General features: G+C 40.0%; 1 long non-coding RNA gene across 2 annotated transcripts in view; it reads left to right on the top strand.

Annotated features, from left to right (window-relative positions):
• The first annotated feature begins 6,223 nt into the window (after positions 1–6,223).
• The window catches only part of LOC126069175 (uncharacterized), a 131,013-nt gene continuing 113,405 nt past the window's right edge, over positions 6,224–23,831 (top strand). For both annotated transcript variants that reach the window (XR_007515864.1, XR_007515863.1), the window contains exon 1: positions 6,224–6,381. This is a non-coding gene — a long non-coding RNA (uncharacterized LOC126069175). The remainder of the gene's footprint in view (positions 6,382–23,831) is intronic.

Here is a 23,831-nt window from a genome sequence, read left to right as displayed (position 1 = left end):
ATAGACGATTTCACCTTTCATCTATATTTTAAATTCATTGTCATAAAGTTGTTCATACTATTATTTATTTTTCATTTTAATATCTACTAAATCTGTTATTTTACCCATCTTCATTTGTACTATTTATTTGGGCCTTCTGTCTTTGTTCTTTGTTCTAGATCAGTATTGCCAAAGATTTGCCAATATTTTCAGTCTTGTTTAAAATACTGTATTTTGTCTCTGCTGATCTATTATCAATGGTTCTCAACTCTTTCTACATATTAGAATCAACTTAGGACTTTTTTTTTTTTTAAACTCACATCCCCAGAGGCTCTGATTTAATTGGTCTGGTATGAGGCCTGAACATCTGTATTTTTGAAAACTCCCAAAGTGATTCTAACATTCAACAAGTTACTGAGACTTGTTGCTTTATGTGGAATCTTAACTTTTTAATTTTTGCTCTTACATTTATTATTTTTCTACATATACACTATCTTTATTGTTATTCTATTGTTCTTTTTGAAAATTCTTAAGTTGGATATTTAACTTCATAATTTTCAGCCTTTTCCATTCTTAATATAATCATTTAACACTATATATTTCCTTTTGAATATTACTTTATCTGTAATCCCTCATTATGCATTGATATACAGAATTTTCTTTATTACTGGATTCTAGATGCATCCTGACTTGTACGATTTTTTCTTTGACCCCTGAGTTAAACAGCAGTGTGCTTTTAAATTTCCAAATATATAGGGGTTGGTTACATTTTTTTATTACTTATTTCTTACTTAGATGTATTTTGGTTACAAAACATACTCTATAATATTGATTCTTAGAAATTTGTTAAAATTTGTTTTAGGGCATAGTATTTTTTATATGATCAGCTTTCTGTGTACTTTTTTGTGTGCTTAAAAAGAATCTCTGTTCTCTACTAGGTGAAAACAGTATTCTAATTACATATGTCCACTAGATCAAGCTGGTTAGTTGTGTTATTCAAATCTTCTATATCTTTCCTTAGTTTTATATGCTTGATCTATCAATTACTGGACAGATGTATAAAACACCCCTACTATGATAGTGGAGTGGTCAATTTCTCCAGGCATTTCTGTGAGATTTGCTTTCTCCTTACTTGTTGCTCTTGTTAGCTGTTGTCAAGTCAATTCCAACTCGTGGCGACCCCATGTGTGTAGAGTAGAACTGCTCCATAGGGTTTTCAAGGCCATGACCTCTAAGAAGCAGATCACTAGGCCTATCTTCTGAGGCATCTCTGGGAGGGTTCGCACTGCCAACCTTTCAGCTAATAGACAAATGCTTAACCGTTTGTACTACCCAGCGACTCCTTCTCCTTCTTATCAGCTCCTCTCTGAGTTGCTGTCTACTCAGATCATCAAAAGAGGGACAATCACACCTGATAAGTTCTACACTTGGGATGTCTCATTGCCTAGAAACAGTGTCTTTTGAGGTTTACATATGCAGGTCGGATGTCAATGCTCATATTGAAGAGGGGACGAAAGTAGGCAATCAAGGTATTTTATCAGTTCCCCACAAAACAGAGAGAGAGCTACCTATCCACCTACATTCCTGGCTATAACAATTGAGGACCTAAACTCAGAGTAAACTCCATAGTATTTAGTTTGTGCTGCTTCAAATAAGGGACTTACTCTCTTTTTCAGATGTTGCGAATACAATCCAAGAGCTAAAAATAGAGCAGAACTAAACCAGGAAAACCAAGGTGACATCAAAGTAGAAATCTAAAAATACCAGGACCAAAATAACCAGAGTAATTGGTGATTTCCATAAAGTAAAGATAGAATGCCTTCTGCACGTGTGTGTCAAGACATCACCTCAAACATCAAGCACTTCAGCTTTCAAGATACATTTAGCTGCCGGCAGTCTCAAATTAATTACAAGCTGCTTATCCCAAAGAGAGGCACTCCATCCTGAAGGGTGAGTTCCAAAATTCATGGAAGAACTAAGGAGATGGAGATGGAATTCTGGGTGCTGGTATTGACCCATACATCCTCACCCCTCCTTCTTCAACCTTTGATTTTCCTCCTCCTTCTACATACATTTCTCAGGCTTCATGTATCATATTTTTTCCCCTAAAAGACAGCCTTTAAAGTTTATTTCCAGTGGATTTCATTTTATAAATATATATATACATACACACACATATACCAAAAAACCAAACCCACTGCCATCGAGTCAATTCCAACTCACAGTGACCCTGTATATAGGACAGAGTAGAACTGCCCCATGGGGTTTCCAAGGAGTACCTGGTGGATTCAAACTGTCAATGTTTTGGTTTGCAGCTGTAACTCTTAACCACTACACCACCAGGGATTCCGTGTTTTTTATGTATATATACATACACACACACACACACACACATATGTGTATATATATATGTATATATAAATATGTCATGTAATACCATGCTGCGGAATAAGTGTTATGGTATACAGAGGTGGCAGAGAAGTCAATATGACCCAGCCTCATTCTTCCCTGACTCTAAGTTCAAAGGCAAGCAATTTTGCATGATCTATTTTTCCCAGAGAGGAAATCACCTTCACTCTGTCCTCTACCAATATGGTTCAGCCACTGTTATTAGAATTGGCTTTCTGACTCCACCTGAAAAAAGAACCCACTGATTGACCATTTAGCATCTCACAAAAGACATGGAAAAGGCCAGCCAGTTTCCTTTTTCCACTTTAGAAAAAAAATAATAAAAGTTGACAAATAACTGTGAGGAACTGAGAGGCTGGACTTTCTAATACTCAAAAGACTTATCTTGTCTCCTTCTGGGAAGAAAAAAAAAGATATAGAATGGGGTGTCCAGGGAGTAGACAGTGCTGCTGTATAGAAGGGAGCAGCCCACACAGCCTGAGAGGCCTCACTAATGGAGCTCTTAAACTAATATGTGTCATCCATCGGCTGGAAGTTTAATCAACTGGGACCAGTTCCTTCTAATATCCCAAGTTCTATAAATCACCAAATGCTCTAATTAGAATCATCCATCAGGAGACTTGCTGCAGATTACTCTGACCCAGAAATACAGAAGGGAAACCAAAAGAATGAAATAGTGCTGTTCAACTCATCCCTGCCTCTCATTTCTGTAGATCTCTACTTTTCACCCAACAAATATTTACCAAGTCACTACTACAAGCAGGTTTCATATTCATCAGAGCAGTGAGTGAATCAGACATGAACCCTGGCCTCAAGGAGTTTACCAAGAAGGAGACAGACATAAGGCTCTGAGAATTCAGAGGAGAAAGAGATGATGGGATCTGTATTTAAATGGGGAAGAAAAAGGAACACGAGAGCTTCCACAGGAACCACTTCCCTGTGAGAGCTGCTGGGTGAAATACAAGGCGCTTCTCAATTTTGAATTTCAGATAAACAGTGAATAATGTTTTTATTATAAATGTTCCACATGCAATATTTGGGGCAACTTACACTAAAAAATAACTCGTTTATCTGAAAGGCAAATTTAACTGGACATCCTGTGTTTGAATTTGCTGAATCTTGCAACTCTACCCCTTACCATTTCTCTTTGTGACAATCCCAGAAGAGACTTCACTTTGTAAAGAGTTTAGGAGGGAGGCCAACAAACCAGTATGTGGGATTCTTTTGAATTTTATCAACAGCAACATTCCCAGCCAGAGTGATTTTTTGAAGTAGATATAAATCACATCATTCTCATGCTTAAAACCCTTCCTTGGATTCCTAGCGCACTCAGAATAAAATCCCAACTCCTTACTGAACCCTGTAAAGTTGTAAAAGCTCTGACTCCTACCTACCTGTCTAACTCCCACAATAGCCCTCTGAACAGGAAACCCTTATTACTCCCATTTTACAGGTGAGAAAACCCAAGCAGAGAGAAGGGGGACATGCCCTACCAAATATCACAACTAGATCTCTTACATAAAAATAGTTATTGTACTCACGCAGGTGTAGAAAATTCAATTGGGAGAACAATTGAAAAAAAATTGATACTACCCAGTGTTGGTAAGGATACATAGCAACAGGCATTTCATACACCATAATATGAACTGGTTATGCTGTTTAAGAGGGAAATTTGCCATTGTCTAGGACAATTTAAAAAACGTATGTTCTCACTTGAAAGCAGCAAGGCAAACAGAAATATGTACACCAATGTTCATTGCAGCACTGTTCACAATAGCCAAAAGGTGTAAACAACTCAATTGTCTATCAAGAGATGAATGGATAAGCGTACCATGATATGCTATGCCATAAAGAGAAAATAAATCTGGCAAAATGCCACAACATGAGCGAACCTTGAAAACAACAGGTTGAGTGAAATAAGTCAATCACAAAAAGACAAATGTTAGATGATGTCACTAATATGAAGTACATATAATAGGTAAATATATAGAGGTCAGAGTTCAATAGCAGTTACCAGGGGTGCAAAGGGAGGGGGAATGGGAGAATTATTGTTTAGGAAATGTTGAGTTTTTATTTATGGAGATGAAAAATTTGGCAAATGACATTGGTGGTGGTGGCACAACGTAACTGTTACAATTGATCTCACTGAATTGTATACGTGACAAATGTTAATTGGCAAATGTGGTGCTATCTATATTTTTACACCTCTGAAAACTATATAGATACAGATATAGATATATAGATGATCTAGATATAGATACATGTTGTTGTTGTTGTTAGGTGCCATGGAGTCGGATCCGGCTCATAGCAATCCCATGCACAAGAGAACGAAACACTGCTCGGTCTCCTGTGCCAGCCTCAGAATTGTTGCTATGCTTGAGCCCATTGTTGCAGCCACTGTGTAAATCCATCTCATTGAGGGTCTTCCTCTTTTCAGCTGACCCTCTACTTTGTCAAGCGTGACATCCTTCTCTAGGGACTGGTTCCTCCTGTTACCATGTCCAAAGTATGTGAGATACAGTCTCGACATCCTTGCTTCCACAGAGCATTCTGGTTGTACTTCTTCCAAGACAGATTTGTTTGTTCTTTTGGCAGTCCACAGTATATTCAATATTCTTTGCCGACACCAAAATTCAAAGGCTTCAATTCTTCTTCAGTCTTCTTCATCTGTTGCCCAGCTTTCACATGCATATAGGGCGACTGAAAAAAACCATGGCTTGGGTCAGGGTCACCTTAGTCCTCAAGGTGACATCATTACTTTTCAACACTTTAAAGAGGTCTCTTGCAGCAGATTCGCCCAATGCTACGCATCTTTTGATTTCACAACTGCTGCTTCCATGGACCGCTATGAGTCAGAATTTACTCGATGGCAATGGATTTGGTTTTTTTTTTTTTTTGCTTCCATGGGTGTTGATTGTGAATCCAAGTAAAATGAAACCCTTGACAACCTCAATCTTTTCTCCGTTTATCATGATGTTGCCTTTTGGTCCAGTTGTGAAGATTTTTGTTTTATGTTGAGGTGTAATCCATACTGAAGGCTGTGCTCTTTGATCTTTATCAGTAAGTGCTTCAAGTCCTCTTCACTTTCAGCAAGCAAGATTGTGTCATCTGCATAACACAGGTTGTTAATGAGTTGTCCTTAAGTGCCCTGGTGATGCAACAGTTAAGCTCTGGCCTGCTAACTGAAAGGTTGGTGGTTCGAACTCACCCAGAAGCTGCACAGGAGAAAGACCTCGTGATCTGCTCTCGTAAAGATCATAGCCTAGAAAACCCTATGGGGAAGTGCTACTCCGTCACATGGGGCTGCAACGGAAGGCACCTAACAACATATGTCTATTATTTCCTCTGACTGAGCATTCAGATCCTACGTATTATCCTACAGTTGAAGGAGCTCTGGTGGTGCAGTGGTTAAGCACTTGGATGCTAAGCAAAAGGTTGGCAGTTTGAACCCACCAACCACTCCACAGGAGAAAGATGTGTCGATCTGCTTCCCTAAAGATGACAGCCTTGGAAACCCTATGGAGCACTTCTACTCTGTCCTATAGGGTCGCTATCAGTGGGAATTGACTCGATGGCAATGGGTTTGTTTTGTTTCTTTTATTTTTATCTCACAGTTACATGCAGGCACACATACTTATATATATAACTACATAAAATAAGATCAAAGAGGATTCAAACCTCTAGGGAGGGAGTGTGAGGGGAGGAGGAGACTTCAATAGGGCCTTTCACTTTTTACTCTATTTTTTGTTAAAGATTTGTGGTTTTTCTTGTGCAATTTAAAAGAACACTTTAAAAAATAAAGACAACAGGCTAAATAAACCCACTCCAAAAGTCTTTAGGGGTGGCAGAATTATGAGTAACTTCTATTTCTTTTTCTCTTGAAACAGGGTAACTCTAACTGAAAATTGGCTCTGAGGTTTTAGAAACTGTGATGGGCACAAGAGGAAAAAGCTGTCATGTAAAAGCTGCAAGCCATTTTCTTTCTCTCAGGTGGTAAGTACTTAAATCATCTTTGGGACTGACTGCTCTTGTGTTTTGGGGGTACATCCCCTCAATGGCCCCTTATTACACGAACAAAAAGCATCTGTTTTTCTTGGAGAAAAGTATAAAGTAATCTGAATTGTAGATGTTTTAGACTCAGAAGTAAATGCTCTCTCTGGTAATGTAAATTCTCATATATGATTGAGCCAGGGCTATATCTGCAGACTTTATTGCTTTTAGGGTGGCAGGTAGCAGCTTTCTATGCATTTAGACTATATTGTGCTTGAATTGGAGACCCTGGTGGCATAATGGTTAAGAGTTCAGCTGCTAACCAAAAGGTCGGCAGTTCAAATCTACCAGCTGCTCCTTGGAAACCCTATGGGGCAGTTTTACTCTGACCTATAGGGTCGCTTTGAGTCGGAATTGACTCAACAGCAATGGGTTTGGTTTTTTGGTTTGGTGCTTGAAATGTTGCTTGTTCAGTTGGAGATGTAGAAGTGTTCTTGTTTAGCAATTTCTCACCAGATAGCTTTAGCTGAGACCTAGAGAACTAAAGGGAAGATGTGCAGGCATGATCTTTACCTAGTGCATAATTCTCTTATGAAACGAGAACCACAGTAAGTTTATGTGGCTCAAACTGGACTGAATCAGAAATATTCTACACATTGTACTTTGTTGTTTGAAACCAAAAGATGCAGACTTTGGGAATGCAATGCTATTGAATAAATCGCCTTCTGATATAACTACCTTTTGGGTTAAAGAAAAAAAAAATCAGACCCATTGCCATGGAGTCAATTCTAACTCATGGTGACCCCATGTGTTACAGAGAAGAATCGTTCCATAGGGTTTTCTTGGTTGTAATCTTTACCGGAAGGAGCCCTGGTGGTGCAGTGGTTAAGTGCTCGCCTACTAAGGCTGCTAACCAAAGGTTGGCCATTTGAATCCACCAGCTGCTCTTTGGGAAAAAGATGTGGCAGTCTGCTTTCATAGAGATTACAGCCTTGGAAACCTATGGGGAAGTTCTCTTCCATGTTATGAGGTCCCTGTGAGTCCGAATCAACTCAATAGCAATGGCTTCTTTTTTTATTAATCTTTACAGAAGCAGATTTGTAGGTCTTTCTTCCCAGGCACCAGTGGGTGGTTTCAAACCACCAACTTTCAGGTTAAAAAAAAACCGAGCTCGTTGCCATCGAGTTGATTCTGACTCATAGAGACCCTAAAGGAGAGAGAAGAACTGATGCATAGGGTTTCCAAAGAACAGCTGGTGGATTTGAACTGCCAACCTTTTGGTTAGCGGCTCAGCTCTTATCCACTGCACCACCAGGGTTCCATTAGGTTAGTAGTCAAGCACAAACCGTTTGCACCACCTAGAGATCTTTAAAGAGTAAAATTCTTGATAATGCTACACTCAAGAGGGTGTAAGAGATGGTGGCTCAGAAGAGTTGATGTTCCGATTAGCAATCATCCTCAAACATTCCAGAGCTTGGCAGAGGAAATAGGAACATGGGAATTGGTCATCTTTTGGAAGAATGGGAAAACTTTTTCTCTCTCTGGGCATGGAAGGAGTTGGAGCTTGACCTGGATCCTATTGGGTAAATATGCTCAGAGAGTGTTTGTTGGTTGTGGCAGGGAGTGGCAGTTAGCTAGATCCTGGCCACATAAGAAGCAAGCCAAGAGCTAGGCAGAAAGCTGTCTTTTACTAATTTCCGATTATAGATTTGACCCCATGGCTCTAAGAGCAGCCACATGCAGTAGTGGTGGCGGGGGTAAAGTATCTTCTATGTTGTATTTCCCTTCCATGATCACCAACCTTTCAGTAAAGTGTTCTGAAAAGCAAAGCCAGCTTTCTGCACATGCAGCATCGCACAGGGCTCCACATTTAGAACGGTCCTCAACTTGAGCTTACTGTGGTGCAGTCACCATTTTAAATTTCTTACTAATTTTTTAACAAAATGGCCATAATTTCTTATGCATTGAGCTCCTCAAATTATGTAACCGGTCCTGCTCAGACGTTCCAGCCATGTATCAGCTGTGCAGTGGAACACAGAGACATGGGGGGTAGGGGGAGCACATCTCATAGGGTCTTTGCTACCTGGTTGGAGTACTGGTAGCAGTGGTAGACATAAACACAAAACATCTATGCACAGCAAAGCCACGAATCCTAAGGACAATTGACAAGGACCCAGAAGGTTGACAAAAACAACTTTAGAGCACCCCTGAAGATTCTCATATATTCGGAACAATTTCAAGAGGGCCTAGCCAGGTATAGTTCTCAAAGTCTCCGTAATTTGATTAAACAATGGAAGTGTGACATCATTGAAAGCCCATTTGTCTAGAATTATTGAGTGTGGCCCTTTGGCTTCTTTGTATTTCTTTTTTCTAAATAAATAGGGACTGTTGTTAGGTGATGTCAAGTCGGTTCCAACTCATAGCGACCCTATGCACAACAGAACGAAACACTGCCCGGTCCTGCACCATTGAGCTCATTGTTGTAGCCACTGTGTCAATCTACCTCACTGAGGGTCTTCTTCTTTTCCGCTGACCCTGTACTCTGCCAAGCATGTTCTTCTCCAGGGACTGATCCCTCCTGACAACATGTCCAAAGTATGTAAGACACAGTCTTGCCATCTTTGCTTCTAAGGAGCATTCTGGTTGCAATTCCTCCAAGATAGATATGTTCGTTCTTTTGGCAGCCCATGGTATATTCAATACTCTTCCCTAACATCACGATTCGAAGATGTCAGTTCTTCTTTGGTCTTCCTTATACACTGTTTAGCTTCCACATGCATATGATGTGATTGAAAACACCATGGCTTGGGTCAGGCGCGCCTTAGTCTTCAAGGTGATATCTTTGCTTTTCATCACTTTAAAGAGGTCCGTTGCAGCAGATTTACCCAATGCAATGCATCGTTTGATTTCTTGACTGCTGCTTCCACGGCTGTTGATTGTGGATCCAAGTAAAATGAAATCCTTGACAACTTCAGTCTTTTCTCCGTTTATCATGATGTTGCTCGTTGGTCCAGTTGTGAGGATTTTTGTCTTCTTTACGTTGAGGTGCAATCCATACTAAAGGCTGTGGTAGAGATTAATCACGTAAAAATAACTGCTACAGATTCAAAACCATCAATTTTAGGAGTTGGGAGGAATCTTTGTATATATTTAGTCCAGCAATTCCCATCCTATGTGTCACACACCCCTGAAGAAGGGTGCTGTCACAGGAATATATTTGCACCAGCTTGGTTTGCAGGCAGGATAAATATGCCTTGTTGTCTCCAGAGCCTGAAATGTATTTTTTCTCCCTCTATTTTCTTTTTTATTTGCATAACTAACACCTACCGATATTTTGTGTACTCTGTGTCTTAGTTTAGATATGACCTTATCCAGAAACCCTTCTCTGAAGACCTCAGGCTGCACTGGGTGCTCCTTCTTTGAGCTGCCGGAGGACACTGTACTTCCCCTACCACAATACCCATCACCCTACAGCTACCTATTAACTTTATCTGTCTCCCCTACCAGACAATGAGACTTTGAAAGTACAGACCATGGTTCATTTGTCTTTGTACCCCTGCCACTTAGCAAGGATCCTGCCACATCGTAGATGCTTAGTAAATAGTGGGTGAATAAATGACCAAATGAATATACAAAGGACTAGTATTTTTTTCTCAAACTATACAGATACTGCTGTAATTATTAAAGAATGTATTCATTTTGTAGTCTTACTGTCATCAAGTAAGTATTCAATTCACATATACATTACATACGCATTGCTATCACGGCAGTTTGTGAAATTCTTTGATAATAAAAAGGATTCTTCATAATTAAAAATACTAAGAACAACTTATATAGTTTAACTCCTGTATTATACAAATGAAGGTACAAAGGAGAGGTTATATTCATTTGTCCACTGTCTCAAACATTACCAAGGGTAATCGGACCAACAGCCAGCATCTGGGCCTCAGTCTCTTCCTGACTTCTAACTTTCTGTTGTTTCTTCTCCTCGAATTTGTCAATGCAGCCAATTCAGACAAGTTTGATGAAAAAACTGTTTTCTTGTACCAGTGCCTCCTCCAGATCTACAAAGTAGGAGTGGCAAAGTGGTCCATGCCTCAAGGCCTATGTCTGGGTCTCAAGAAGCCAAATGCAAGGATAAGGTAAGGCAGCTAGCAGGCAGGCTTAATGGGTCTTTGTGAAGGCATGTCACAGAGCAAGCAATGAGGTCAAGTTCTTTGTCCAACATAGAATCTGGCAACATCAGATGTTGGGCCAAGGAGTGAAGGCATAAAAACTACCTGGAGCTGAGATTTCTGAGAGTGTCTCTTAAACCACTGCTTCTGCTGCCCATAATTTATAAAAAGTACATTGCTAAAGGGCATTTATACAAAGCCAACAGCCAACATCACCCTAAATGGAGAGGGCCTGAAAACATTCCCATTGAGACTGGGAACCAGACAAGGATGCCCTTCATCACCACTCTTATTCAACATTGTCCTGGAAGTCCTAGCCAGAGCAATTAGGCTAGATAAAGAAATAAAGGGCATCCAGATTGGCAAGGAAGAAGTCAAAGTATCTCTATTTGCAGATGACATGATCTTATACACAGAAAACCCTAAGGAATCCTCTAGAAAACTACTGAAACTAATAGTTCAGCGGAGTATCGGGATACAAGATAAACATACAAAAATCAGTTTGATTCCTCAACACCAACAAAAAAAACATCGAAGAGGAAATCACCAAATCAATGCCATTTACAGTAGCCCCCATGAAGATAAAATACTTAGGAATAAATCTTAGCAGAGATGTAAGACTTATACAAGAAAACTACAGTACACTTCTGCAAGAAACCAAAAGAGACTTACGTAAGTGGAAGAACATACCTTGCTCATGGATAGGAAGGCTTAACATTATAAAAATGTCTATTCTACCAAAAGCGATCTATACATTTAATGCAATTCCGATCCAATTCCCAATGACATTCTTTAATGAGATGGAGAAACAAATCACCCACTTCATATGGAAGGGAAAGAGGCCCCGGATAAATAAGGCATTACTGAAAAAGAAGAATAAAGTGGGAGGCCTTACTTTACGTGATTTTAGAACCTGTTATACCGCCACAGTAGTCAAAACAGCCTGGTACTGGTACAACAACAGATACATGGACCAATGGAACAGAATTCAGAATCCAGACATAAATCAGTCCACATATGAGCAGCTGATATTTGACAAAGACCCCAAAACAGTTACATGGGGAAAAGACAGTCTTTTAAAAAAAATAGTGCTGGAATAACTGGATATCCATCTGCAAAAAAATGAAACAAGACCCTTACCTCACTCCATGTATAAAAACTAACTCAAAATGGATCAAAGACCTAAATATAAAATCTAAAATGATAAAGATCACGGAAGAAAAAATAGGGACAATGTTAGGAGCCCTAATACATGGCATAAACAATATACCCAGTATAGAAAACATTATAAAGAATGTAGAAGAAAAACTAGATAACTTGCAGCTCCTAAAAATCAAACACCTATGCTCATCCAAAGACTTCACCAAAAGAGTAAAAAGACTACCTACAGACTGGGAAAAAGTTTTTACCTACGACATTTCTGATCAGCGCCTGATCTCTAAAATCTACATGATACTGCAAAAACTCAACTGCAAAAAGACAAATAACTCAATTAAAAAATGTGCAAAAGATATAAATAGACACTTTGCTAAAGAAGACATTCAGGTAGCTAACAGATATACGAGGAAATGTTCATGATCATTAGCCATTAGAGAAATGCAGATCAAAATTACAATGAGATTTCATCTCACTCCAACAAGGCTTGTATTAATCCAAAAAACACAAAATCATAGCTGTTAGAGAGGCTGTGGAGAGATTGGAACACTTCTACACTGCTGGTGGAAATGCCAAATGGTACAACTACTTTGGAAATCGATTTGGTGCTTCCTTAAAAAGCTAGAAATAGAACTACCATACGATCCAGCAATCCCACTCCTTGGAATATATCCTAGTGAAATAAGAGCCTTTACACAAACAGATATATGCACACCCATGTTTATTGCAGCACTGTTTGCAATAGCAAAAAGATGGAAGCAACCAAGATGCCTATCAATGGGTGAATGGATAAATAAATTATGGTTCCACATCGATAAAGAACAGTGAGGAATCTGTGAAACATTTCATAACATGGAGAAGCCTGGAAGGCATTATGCTGAGTGAAATTAGTCAGTTGCAAAAGGACAATATTGTATAAGACCACAATTATAAGAACTTGAGAAATAGTTTAAACTGAGAAGAAAACATTCTTTTGTGGTTACGAGAGGGGGGAGGGAGGAAGGGTGGGAGAGGGGTATTCACTAATTAGATAGTAGATAAGAACTACTTTAGGTGAAGGGAAACACAGTACACAGTACAGGTGAGGTCAGCACAATAGGACTAAACCAAAAGCAAAGAAGTTTCCTGAATAAACTGAATGGTTTGAAGGCCAGCGTAGCAGGGACAGGGGTCTGGAGACCATGATTTCAGGGGACATCTAAGTCAAATGGCATAATAAAATCTATTAACAAAACATTCTGCATTCCACTTTGAAGAGTGCCGTCTGGGGTCTTAAATGCTAGCAAGCAGCCATCTAAGATGCATCAATTGTTCTCAACCCACCTGGATCAAAGGAGAATGAAGAACATCAAGGACACGTGGCAATTATGAGCCCAAGAGATAGAAAGGGCCACTTGAACCAGCGACTACAACATCCTGAGATCAGAAGAACTAGATGGTGCCTGGCTACAACCGATGACTGCCCTGACAGGGAACACAGCAGAGAACCCCTGAGGGTGCAGGAGAGCAGTGGGATGCAGACCCCAAATTCTCATAAAACCAGACTTAATGGTCTGACTGAGACTGGAAGGACCCCGGTGGTCATGGCCGCCAGACCTTCTGTTGGCCCAGGACAGGAACCATTCCCAAAGCCAACTCTTCAGAAATGGATTGGACCGGACAATGCGTTGGAGAGGGATGCTGGTGAGGAGTGAGCTTCTTGGATCAGGTGGACACTTGAGACTATGTTGGCATTTCCTGCCTGGAGGGGAGATGAGAAGGTGGAGGGGGTTAGAAGCTGGCGAAAAGGACACGAAAAGAGAGTGGAGGGAGAGAGTGGGCTGTCTCAATAAAAAAAAAATAGGGGGAGAGTAATGTGTATATGGGTTTTTGTGTGAGAGACTGACTTGATTTGTAAACTTTCACTTAGAGCACAATAAAAATTATTTAAAAAGAAAAAACAAATAAATAAAAGTACATTGCTGGTAGACCACTGCTCTAAAATCCAGTTTCTAAAACACTATTCCTCTATTTCACAACAACAAAAACAACACATATATAGGACTTACTATTTTTTTTTATTTACTAGGCACTGTTTTCGACTCGATGGCAATGGGTTGGTTTTTTGTTTTGTTTTGTTTTATAACCCACCATGAAGGCAAGGCCTGTCTTGTTCACTGCCATATCCCTAGTGCTTAGGAAATTGTCCTAGAACACAGCTGCTGATTAGTATATATTTACTGGCAGAATGAATAAATGAAAAATGAGAATTGAGCATCTCCAGGCCTAGAAGGAACTTATCCAAAAGCTACCCAAAGAAGCTTTTGCTGCTTTTGGTCTTGCAGATCCACCTATCTGATTCCAAATGGGCACTGTTTGGTCTTCAATCATGCTCCCTCAATATCTAAATTACTAGGCAAGAGTACCATTTAAAAAAAAAGAGGGAGATGCCCAAGGGGGACTAGACATCAAGGATGCAGCTAAGTGGGGAAGATGGATCCCTAGTTGATGCTAAAATAAAGGAAACCAAGTCAGGGGTGCACATGCACAAAATAGGCCTTTAAAAGCTCATCACCCAAGCAAAGTGAGGGGACTGTGCCAAAGTCTTCATGTTACACCCACAAGGATGGCCTTTTGTAAAGACTTTGTTTTCTTTTCCTTTTAAGTCTTTATTTTATGTTCCTTATATTCTGGTTCCCTCTGAATAAATTGGGGGTGGGGTAGGATCAGTAGAATATGATAGGTAGACAGTAGTGGGATTATTTCTGGGCTTCACAAACCCCAGGGACGGGCCCTGAGCCCCACACACCCCTGGGAAGTCCTGACTCGTCTTAAAAATTTATTTTTTCTGCATAATGGTGTTGGGGACCTTAATTTTTTTTTTAAATTGCTTCGACTCTCCATTTACCTTTGCTTATTTAGACACAAGTTAAGTGGCTATTTCAAGGTGGGAATTTTCTGATTTCTTTCACCTGCCTAGCTGCCATTTCATGGTGCCTTTTTAAGCAAGTTTTCATGTCATTAATTCCCCTCTTTAATCTTGTTAGGAGCCAATGTCCTTTAATATCATCCATTGAATTTCCCAAGAGTGAACATTTTTTCTCATCTTGCGAACATCTCCTAATGAATGGTCAGCACCGCCTTCTCATTAATACTCAATACAGGAGGCAATTAATGATCACTTATGCACCAGATGAGATTTTCAGGCACAGCTCACTCCTACAGTGCTATAGTTTTTGTGACCTCAGTCAAAATTTCATTTCTGTGTCCTTTCGGTAAAGGGAGGATGCTACAATCTTACTCTCTCAACTTCTCTCATGCAACAGACTTTCCGCTAATGAACATGTTCAAGTCTTCATGTATTATTTTTAAGTCCAAGAACAATAAAAAGCACCACAGTCCCTCAGCTCTCTATCTCCCTCTAGATATTACCTTTTCCTCACTTCATCACAGCCAAGCATCTTCAATGAGTAATCTATACTCAGTGTTCCTATTTCTCCCACCTTAAACCAGTATAATCTGGCTTCACTCTTGCCACTGAAATTATCTCTCTAAATTCCACAATTACTTCTAAATGCAAAATCCTTTATTTCTGTGCACAGTATATTTCCACTGACCACCAATTTTTTTTTTTGTAACTCTTCTGATGATGTCTATAGCACCACTTTTTCTCAGCTCTCACCTAATTTCTTAGACTGTATCTCCTCATTCTCCTTCAATGGCTCATTTTACTTCTACTAAACCCTGGTGGCGCAGTGGTTAAGTGATACAGCTGCTAACCAAGAGGTCAGCAGTTCGAATCTGCCAGGCGTTCCTTGGAAACTCTATGGGGCAGTTCTACTCTGTCCTATAGGGTCGCTATGAGTTGGAATCGACTCAACGGCACTGGGTTTTTTTTTTTATCACTTAAATATTAGTATAATCCATTGACCCATTGCCATCAAGTCGATTCTGACTATAGGACAACGTAGAACTGCCCCATACAGTTTCCAAGGAGCACCTGGTAGATTCAAAAGGCTGACCTTTTGGTTAGCAGCCTGAGCTCTTAACCACTGCACTCTTTCCTAAAACCATCTACTCTTCCGCCTTCTCTAATCACTTTCCAAATTGGTGTCTTCAGCCCCATTCTATTCCCCAAGCCCCAGACTCATTATATGACTTCCTATGGAAAATTTTCACTTGTATGACCCACAGGTAACTCACACTCAACATTTCCCAAAACAGACATATCTTCTACCCTCACCTCAGTATTTGAAATACTGGTGGCATGGCTTCCAGCATCACACCAATATGCAACCTACCACAGTACTACAAACTCACAGGCAGGTGATGGCAGAGCTACAAGGACAGGACTAAATTGTCCTGAGGGTTTCAAGGTGAGGGTAGGGAATGGTAGGATTAATGGGCTTGAGGTAAGGAAGGGTTCCAAGGGTAACATGTCTGCCCACAATGTCTTCCAGTCCAGTCAACAAAAGATGGACTTTAATATGCTTCAGATTGGTCTTGACTTACTTAAATGCTTTTGGAGACGCAATACTTAAAAGAAATTCTTCTCCTATGGTACAGAATCCAAATCTTGAATCAGGCTAGTAAGAGAAAGATTTTGAGGCCTTTAAATAGGGCTCATCACAACATCGGAGTAGGCCCTTGTCTTTATGGGTAGTGTGCTAGCATTAAAAGGAGACGGGAAAAGAGGGTGGGATTCTAACATCTCTGTACTTGTTTGTTTCTTTAAGCTTGCCCATTGCCCAACACTACTTCTAGCTCACCTCCCTTTCTAAAACAGCTTGTTTTCTCCATGTATCCTTCAGTGGGTGGTCCACACCTGCTGCAACTGCTATCTTTATGAAGATTATTTTTCAATCCAATTTTCCAGCCTAATACTCCTCTCTGACCATTTCTGACTCTCTTGCTGTTTTGTTCCACTCTCACTTGGGAGATTTCCCCAAGATTTGAAACTCAGCTTTGAAATATAACATATCCATTTCCTTCTCCACCAGGAAAGCCACACAGTCTCAACTATAAGACATTCAACCTGATTTTTGGCTCTTTCCTCTAACATATCATTGTATTCAAGTCATCATCAAAGCTTTGTCTCTTAAACCACTGCTTCCGCTGCCCATAATTTATAAAAACTACATTGCTGGTAGACCACTGCTCTAAAATCCAGTTTCTAAAGCACTATTCCTCTATTTCACAACAACAATAACATGTATATAGAACTCACTATTTACCAGGCACTGTTCCATACATATATATACACACACATATATATACATATATATATAACCCAGAAAACCATGCCGTTGATATGTTTGTGTGTATATATATATATATATATATATATATATATATATATATATATATATATATATATATATATATATATACACACACATACATGTAGTTGTTGCTGTTAGGTGCTGTTGAGTCGTTTCTGACTCATAGCGACCCCATGTACAACAGAACGAAACACTTGCCACTGATCCTGTGCCATCCTCCCAATTGTTGCTATATTTTGAGCCATTGTTGCAGCTGCTGTGTCGGTCCATCTTGTTGAGGGTCTTCCTCTTTTTCACTGACCCTCTACTCTACCAAGCATGATGTCCTTCTCCAGTGACTGGTCCCTCCTGATAACATGTCTGAGGTATGTGAGACAAAGTCTCGCCATCCTTGCTTCTAATGAGTATTCTGGCTGTACTTCTTCCAAGACAGATTTGTTTGTTCTTCTGGCAGTCCGTGGTATATTCAGTATTCTTTGCCAATGCCATAAATCAAAGGCATCAATTGTTCTTTGGTCTTCTTTATTCATTGTTCAGCGTTTGCATGCAAGAGGCGATTGAAAGCACCATGGCCTGGGTCAGGAGCACCTTAGTCCTCAAAGGGACAGCTTTGCTTTTTAACACTTTAAAGAGGTCTTTTGGAGCAGACTAGCTCAATGCAAATTTACCTAATGCAATATGTTGTTTGAGTTCTTGACTGCTGCTTCCATGGACATTGATTCTGGATCCAAGTAAATATATGTATAAAATACAATTTATTCTTGTGATGTAAGTACTATTACTATCTTCATTTTATGTATGCGAAAACTGAACTTCAGTGGAGTTGTTACCTTTCAAAAATCACATAGCTTTAAATGGTAGAGCCAAGATTTGAACCAAGATGTGCTCAGTTTTAAGGTCATCTATCTACATTGCACTATTCTGTAACATATCTAATATATCATTAGCTCCCGTTTACCTATGTACAAGCCACTGAACTAGATGTTTCATAAAGAAAGAAATAACTTATAGCTACTATCCTTAATTCTCACTTTAATTGTTTATGGGAAATGGTGTGAGCTCCATATCACAGATTAGAGATTTGAGGCCCAGGGAAGGAAGTGGCTTGCACACATGAAAAAAACATGGATTAAAACCCAGGCCTGTCTGTTTCTATACCCATAATGCTTCCTGGCTAACAAATAGCTTCCATAAAAAGCCACATGGAGGGCTTTGAGCATGATTTCATCTCTTCTTACCTGTAAAATTCTCACTTCTAAGACTTCCTTCTTTAGACCCTCTTTTAGATTGGGTACATGTTTCAATTGGCTAAGTGCCCACACCATCCAGGAATCCCTCACCCTCTGAAGAACATATCCTCCTCTCAGCTCTTCATTTCATGGGAGTCCACCCAGTGGTGACCCCCAGAGCTTCTGTATGACAGATTTAGAGATGGTGAGCTGACCGGGGTGCTTACTTAGCAGACCTGTCTTGAAGCTGAATCTGCATACCAAGCACACAGTTCTTGCTTTGATTCTAGTATACACTTCAGGATTTTTTCCTATTGATCAGCCTATTTTTTTAAACATTTGTTTTTGTGGAGGTAAAATGTACGTACAAAGAAATGTATGTATCTTAAGGGTACAGTTTGATGTGTTTTGATAAATGTATACACCCATGTAACCAATACCCAAATCAAGATATAGAATATTTCCATCATCCCAGAAGAAAGTTTCCCTGTGCCATTTTCAGCCCTATCCTATCAGGCTATAACCAAAAAATCTACTGTAATCTGAGACTACACTGTATGTTGTCCAGAAGAAAAGCACAAACCCACTATTCTCTGTGCTGCTCAGCTCCCTTATAGAACATGGTGTTTTGGGGGAACAGGCAAGCATGGTTTTGATTAGTTTTGTGTGCTCTTGAAATTCATAAAAATAGAATCATACAGTATGTACTCTTTTGTGTCACATACACTCAGTATTGTGTGTGTGAAACTAATCTAGGTTGTAGCATGTATCAGTAATTCATTCCCTTTTTTTGCCAATTAAAAAATTAGTATTCCGTAAAATTGATATAGTATAACTTTTCATCCATTCTCCCGTTGAGAGACACTTGGGTTATTCCCAATTTGGGGGTTTTATAAATAAATCTACTATACACATTACTTACCAGTCTATTTTGTGGATATATGTTTTCATCTGTCCTAGGAAAAGTGCCTAGGAGTCAAAATGCTGGGTCATAGGGTAGGTATATGTTTAACTTCATAAGGAACTTCTGAATCATTTTCCAAAGTGGTTTTAACATTTTATACTCTTACCAGCAATGTATAAGAGTCTTGGTTGCTTCACACACTCACCAACATTTGGTGTTATCAGTCTATTTAATTTTAGCCATTCCGGTGGGTGTGTAGTGGTATCTCACTACGGTTTAAATTTGCATTTCCCTGATGACTAGTGACACTGAGCATCTTCTCATGTGCTTAGTGAGGTTGGCCTATTTTTATAGTGGTAGACGACACATTTCTTTTAAACTGAGACTCTATTAGTCTGAAGTGCTTTTGGATCAGGTAGGGTGGGGCTAATGGAGGTTATGAGATGGGCTAAAGTCTTTCTGACAAGCAGCTTCTTGCCATGGTCACTGTCTACCTCAGGCAAGGGTTCTATTTGCTGCTACTGCCACTACCATCTTAAAAATTAAAAAGTAATAGCCTTTTTCCCTTGAGCCACTCCTGTCTCAGGACTCAGAACTGTAGTTCTATTTTTTAAGTATCTTACAAATCTACTTAAAGGTTATCATTCTTCCTTTGGAACACTTCCGAGGACCTGAACTTTAGGTTTGAGACCGGAAGAAAGGGAAGAAATTCACACTTCATAGATTTACGTCCCCATAGTCAGCCTACAGGTCCCGAGGTGGCACAAACAGCTTGCTCTCAGAGACTAACCAAAATGCTGGTAGTTTGACCCACCCAGCAGCATGACAGAAGAAAGGCCTAGTGACCTGCTTCAGTAGAGATTACAGCCAAGAAAACCCTACGGAGCAGTTCTACTTGGTAACACATGGGGTCACCATGAGTTGGAATCTAGTCGAAGGCAACAGGTTTGTTTTTTGGGGGGTTAGTCAGCACACACTGGAGATGGCATTTATACTGCATAACTGTATTATAATTTAGGTCTCACCAAGTTTAAATGGGAACCCTGGTAGCACGGTAGTTAAGAGCTCAGCTGCTAACAAAAAGGTCGGCAGTTCAAATCCTCCAGCTGCTCCTTGGAAACCCTGTGGGGCAGTTCTACTCTGTCCTATAGGGTTGCTATGAGTCAGAATCGACAGCAATGGGTTTTTTCTTGGGGGGGGTTGAGTTTAAATAACGGCATCTCCAAAAAACAAAATATATTTTTACAAACCAAAGGAGGAGGAAAGAGGGACAAAGAGACAGAGAAAATCAAACAGGTGAAGGCAAAGTGACAGAAAGTGCAGGGATGCCTACATTTGCTGTGGAGGAATACAGTTCAAATTGACTCACTGTGACATTATTCTCTTCCAGCCAAATGAATTTCGTATAGTGAGGTGGAGGGTGAGGAGAGGATTAACAATCAGCTGGATACGTTTCAGAAGCCTGACTGTTGTAACTTGAAGGCATCTTCAAGGTCATTTAATACAACTCGCAACAGAGTGCAGAAATCAGCTCATAGAACACATAAACGTTTCTATCTTATAAAGTCCATTGGTCATAGACAGAGTCTCTGGAGCCACAGAAAACAAATCTATTGTGTTCTACGTGTCAGCACTTCGTATGTTATGAAAGGTTAGTTATGTTGCTACCCCCAACTCAGGTTTGACATCCTCAGTTTCTTCAACCGTTCCTTATAGAGACTATTAAACATCCTAGCCATCTTTGCTTATCACATTTCGGTTTGTCAATATTTTCCTAAAATGTCCCCCTAAAACACCATGTTCTATATGTAACCTGACCAGCACAGAGAATATTTCTTCTGGACAACATACAGTGTAGTCTCAGATTGGCACTAGCCTTTGGGTTACAACATTACCTTTGACTGGTTTTGGCATTGCGGTCAACTAAAACCCTCAGGTTTTTCCACAAGCAGTTACTTCAACCTTGGCTTCCTCACCTGAGTCCATGGGGGGAAGAAGTTGAGTACAGAACTTTTCATGAGTTTTTATTCTACCACATCCTGTTAGTTTCAGTACACTGTTCTAACCTGCTATATTCTACCACATCCTGTTAGTTTCAGTACACTGTTCTAACCTGCTAAGATTCTGTCGTACCCTGTGAAAATCCTTTGTAATTTCACCACTTATTTTTGTTGGAAAAATTTTCCATAATATCTCAGAACACCTCTCTGCTTTAGAGCCCAGAGTCTAAAGGATAAAACTGAATCATTCCTTGTTGCCTGAGGCTCTTGAAGGGTCAATATTCTAAGCTACAGTATTTACTCTTCAGGACCTTACAAGCATAGGTGAAGACACAGGAGATGTAGGACATTGGCTTGCACTTGTATCAAGCCCAGGACATCCTATGGAGGTATTTTTGCTTCACTAAATACCTGATGGAGCCCTGGTGGCGTAGTGGTTAAGAGCTACGGATGCTAACCAAAAGGTCGGCAGTTCAAATCCACCAAGTGCTCCTTGGAAACTCTATGGGGCAGTTCTACCCTGTCCTATAGGGTTGTTATGAGTCAGAATTGACTCAACAGCAACAGGTTTTTGTTTGCTTGTCTTTTGTTTTAATACCTAATATGACATCATTTTATTTAATTTTCTTCCTTTTTCAGAAAGGGGCAGGTAATAACAACAAACCACAATTCTGTCTGACTCAGGGTCTGAGTTGATTATATGTAATTGGAGACTTTATTGGAATGTAACTTTAGGTAAGTTACTATCCATGTAGCTTACCTGAATTACACCTGATAATTTTATCTACTCGCTAAGAAAAAATATCGGGTCAAAAAATTTCCCTCAGGAATGCAACAGAGAACCCCTGAGGGAGCAGGAGAGCAGTGGGATGCAGACCCCAAATTCTCATAAGACCAGACTTAATGGTCTGACTGAGACTAGAAGGACCCCGGTGGTCATGGCCCCCAGACCCTCTGTTGGCCCAGGACAGGAACCATTCCCAAAGCCAACTTTTCAGACAGGGATTGGACTGGACGATGCGTTGGAGAGGGATGCTGGTGAGGAGTGAGCTTCTTGGATCAGGTGGACACTTGAGACTATGTTGGCATCTCCTGCCTGGAGGGGATATGAAAGGGTAGAGGGGGTTAAAAGCTGGCGAAATGGACACGAAAAGAGAGAGTGGAGGGAAGGAGCGGGGCGTCTCATTAGGGGGAGAATAATTGGGAGTTTGTAGCAAGGTGTATATAAGTTTTTGTGTGAGAGACTGACTTGATTTGTAAACTTTCACTTAAAGCACAATAAAAATTATTAAAAAAAAAAAGTTCCCTTAGCCCCAGAGGTCATGGCCCCTGGACTCTCTGTTAGCCCAAAACTAGAACCATTCCAGAAGCCAACTCTTTAGGTAAAGATTAGCCTGGACTATAAGACATGAAATGATGCTGGTGAGGAGTGAGCTTCTTGGCACAAGTAGACACATGAGACTATGTGGGCAACTCCTGTCTGGAAGCAAGAAGAGAAGGCAGAGGGGGACAGGAGCTGGTTGAATGGACACGGGAAATAAAGGGTGGAGAGAAGGAGTGTGCTGTCACATTGTAGCAACTAGGGTCATATAAAAACGTGTGTATAAGTTTTTGTATGAGAAACTGACTTGAATTGTAAACTCTCACTTAAAGCACAATAAAAAAAAATTTCCCTCAGAAGCCAGTGTTCCTGCCATACCCACATAAGGAGGGGAGCATGGTAACTCTGCTCTTTGATCTAGTCTTATCACTCCTTTAACATCTGAACTTTCTAGAAGGTAACTTTGTACTTTCTGTTTACTTGAATGAGGCAGGAAGGTGGGGGTTTACTAGAAAAGAATCTCTGCAGAAAATATTCGAAATGTTATAATGCAAGTGTTCTTCATGGGGATTTGACATCTCTCACTTTACCACTCAGGAAAGTGCATTACCAAAGGAGAATTCATGATGAATATGTCAACACTCTGTACCTGCTGCGCACAACAGCTATAACATTCACTCCTCCCCACTTACCTTTAAATCTGAACGTTCACTGTTGGTCTAGAAACTTCATTGCCTGAAACTAATCAGATATTTCTCTGAATCTTAGTTCATATCTATTTTATGCCCCCCCCCTTACTCTTATCTTTATCCAAACTGTTGGTTGGATAAAAGTTCAGTAATTGCAAGCACTTGACCAAAGGGGGTTTAAATCCAACAAAATAACTGCTTTCTGATGAATACTAATCAGGCAAAAATTCTCCTGTTTGCTCAGAAACAACTAGAGATCTAGGTCAAGTTCATTAAAAAACAAATTCTGGCTTTACCTAAATTCTGGCTTTCCTCAAATCTTATTCATTTACTGCGATATTGGCAATCTATAAAAATAGTTTAAAAAATGAACATTTTGGGAATTTTCGCCCAAGGTTTTTAGAAAGTTCCAGTGTTTCCACCCCACTCCCAGTAGTCAGAACCTGAATAGAATATTTCAAAGTAGCTATATAGAGTCCCAAGGAGCCCTGGTGGCACAATTGTTAAGAGCTTGGCTTCTAACAGAAAAGTCGGCAGTTTGAACCCACCAGCCACTCTGTGGGAGAAAGATGTGGCAGTCTGCTTCCATAAAGATGACAGCCCTGGAAACCCTATGAGGGCAGTTCTACTCTGTCCTATAGGGTCGCTAGAAGTTGGAATCGACTCAACGGCAAAGGTTTTGGTTTTATATAGAGTCCCCAGGTGGCGCAAGTGGTTAA

Source organism: Elephas maximus, chromosome X, assembly GCF_024166365.1.
Source record: "Elephas maximus indicus isolate mEleMax1 chromosome X, mEleMax1 primary haplotype, whole genome shotgun sequence".
Classification (NCBI taxonomy): domain Eukaryota; kingdom Metazoa; phylum Chordata; class Mammalia; order Proboscidea; family Elephantidae; genus Elephas; species Elephas maximus.
The sequence above is the reverse complement of the archived record's forward strand: the minus strand, read 5'-3'. Positions and strand labels throughout refer to the sequence as shown.